The sequence below is a fragment of the Rhinolophus hipposideros genome (genome assembly GCF_964194185.1).
Source record: "Rhinolophus hipposideros genome assembly, chromosome: 17".
In the NCBI taxonomy this organism is placed as follows: Eukaryota; Metazoa; Chordata; class Mammalia; order Chiroptera; family Rhinolophidae; genus Rhinolophus; species Rhinolophus hipposideros.
Genome location: NC_138063.1, coordinates 27,323,136 through 27,325,600, shown reverse-complemented (window position 1 = coordinate 27,325,600; position 2,465 = coordinate 27,323,136). Strand labels below are relative to the sequence as shown.

Here is a 2,465-nt window from a genome sequence, read left to right as displayed (position 1 = left end):
CTCAACTATAACATGATGGCAAACACAGCCCACACAAGGGACATTCCTAGAGCACCTGCAGCAAGTGACCAGATAGACTGTGCCAGGGCCCCACAGGGCACCTACTACATAAGGCCATTGGGCCAAGACTGAGAGATATAGCAGATTTACCTAATACATAGAAACAAACAAAGAGGTAACCAAAATGAGGAAACAAATAAATGCATCCAAAAAAAAAAAAAACAAAAACACAAAAAAAGCAAAAAAACAAACAAAACACACACACACACACACACACACACACACACACACACACACACAGAAGAAAACTCCAGAAAAAGAACTAAATGATATGGAGTCAAGCAACATACCAGAGAGAGTTCAAAACACTGGTTATAAGGGTGCTCAAGGAACTTAGTGAGAACTTCAAAAAAGAGATAGTAAGTATAAAAAAGGACATGGAGACCATAAAAAAGAACCAGACAGAAGTGAAGAATACAAAAGCTGAAACAAAGAATGCACAAAAAGGAATCACCAGCAGACTAGATGGAACAGGATTGAATCAGCAATTTAGAAGACAAAGTACCAGAAAACACCCCATCGGGACAGCAGAAAGAAAAACAGAATTTAAAAAAATGAAAGTGTGAAAGGATCAGAGAAGATTCTCTCTTTAGTTCTGTGGAAGAAGGTGGATAAAACGAAACTTCTTTAAAAATGGCAATAGTATCAGAATTCCTCAAGCAGGCTTAGTTTATTGACAATGAAGAGAAGGAATACATTAACACTGTGAAAAGATCCAAAGGTGGTCCCGGATCAGCAGTGAGCCCCTATCCTAGCTTCAATCCATCCTCGGATGTCACTGCCTTATATAAAGCAATAATGGTTAAATGTGTGGATGAAGCAACCATTATTGACATTCTTACCAAGAGAAACAATGCACAGCATCAACAGATCAAAGCAGCGTATCTCCAGGAAAAAGGAAAGCCCCTGGATGAAATTCTGAGGAAAGCCCTTACAGGTCACCTTGAGGAAGTTGCTTTGGCTCTATTAAAAACTCCAGCCTAATTTGATGCTGATGAACTCTGTGCTGCCATGAAGGGCTTTGGAACTGATGAAGACACTCTGAATGAAACTTTGGCATCAAGAACTAATAGAGAAATCAGAGAAATTAACAGAGTCTATAAAGAAGAATTGAAGAGAGACGGGGCTAAAGACATCACCTCAGACACATCTGGAGATTACCAGAAGGCTTTGCTTTCTCTTATTAAGGGTGACCGATCTGAGGATTTTAGCCTCAGTGAAGACTTGGCTGACGCAGACGCCAAGGCATTATATGAAGGAGGAGAAAGGAGAAAAGGGACAGATGTGAATGTGTTCAATACCATTCTTACCACCAGAAGCTATTCCCATCTTCGCAGAGTGTTTCAGAAATATGTCAAGTACAATAAGCATGACATGAACAAAGTTCTGGATCTGGAGATGAAAGGTGACATCGAGAAATGCTTCACAATTGTGAAGTGTGCCACAAACAAGCCAATGTTCTTTGCTGAGAAGCTTCATCAGGCCATAAAGGGTGCTGGAACACGTCATAAGACATTGATCAAAATAATGGTTTTTTGCTCTGAAGTCGACATGAATGATATCAAAGCATGCTATCAGAAGTTGTATGGTATCTCTCTCTGCCATACTATCCTGGATGAAACCAAAGGAGATTATGAGAAAATCCTGGTGACTCTCTGTGGAGGACAGTAAACATTCCTTTGATGATCTCAGCTTTTTTGATCAGAAGATTTTTTAATCATCTTTTCATTCCATATTATAGACTTAAGTAGGAAAGTTTCTTCAGCAGTGTTAGTCTAGCTAACTGCCTTCTGAAAACTGTAGCCTATAAATCATTTTTTTTTGTATCACAACTCTGTATAATAGAAATAAATTTTTGCAAAAATATATTTACCCCGACTATAAAACCCCATAAACAGGTTCTAGTAACATTACCTGGGAAAGATGTCTATGTAACAGAAAATAAAATGATTTTACAGGGGAAAAAAAAGAAGAAGATGGCTTAAGAGATCAATGGGACAACAGTAAGTATAACAACATTCAGATCGGAGTGGTACTAGAAGGAGAAGAGAGAGAGCAAGGAATTGAAAACCTATTTGAAAAAATAATTAGTGAAAACTTTCCTAACCTGGTGAATGAAATAGACCTACAAGTCCAGGAAGTGCAGAGTCCCAAACAAGATGAACCCAAACAGGCCAACACCAAGACACATTATAATTAAAATGGCAAAGGATAAAGACAAAGAGAGGATCCTAAAAATAGGGAGGGAAAGGAAACTGGTATCTTATAAGGGAGCTCCCACAAGATTGCCAGCTGATTTCTCAACAGAAAGTTTACAGGCCAGAAGGGATTGGCACAAACTATTCACAGTGAAGAAAAGCAAGGTCCTATAACCAAGGGTGCTCTCCAGCCAGGCTATCATTTAA

The 2,465-nt window shown here is 38.9% G+C and overlaps 1 pseudogene across 1 annotated transcript; it reads left to right on the top strand.

The window, feature by feature from the left end:
• Positions 1–684: 684 nt before the first annotated feature.
• Positions 685–1,731, top strand: LOC308509758 (annexin A1-like; annotated as a pseudogene). The gene has a single exon. The product of its transcript is annotated as an annexin A1-like (transcript).
• Positions 1,732–2,465: the final 734 nt, after the last annotated feature.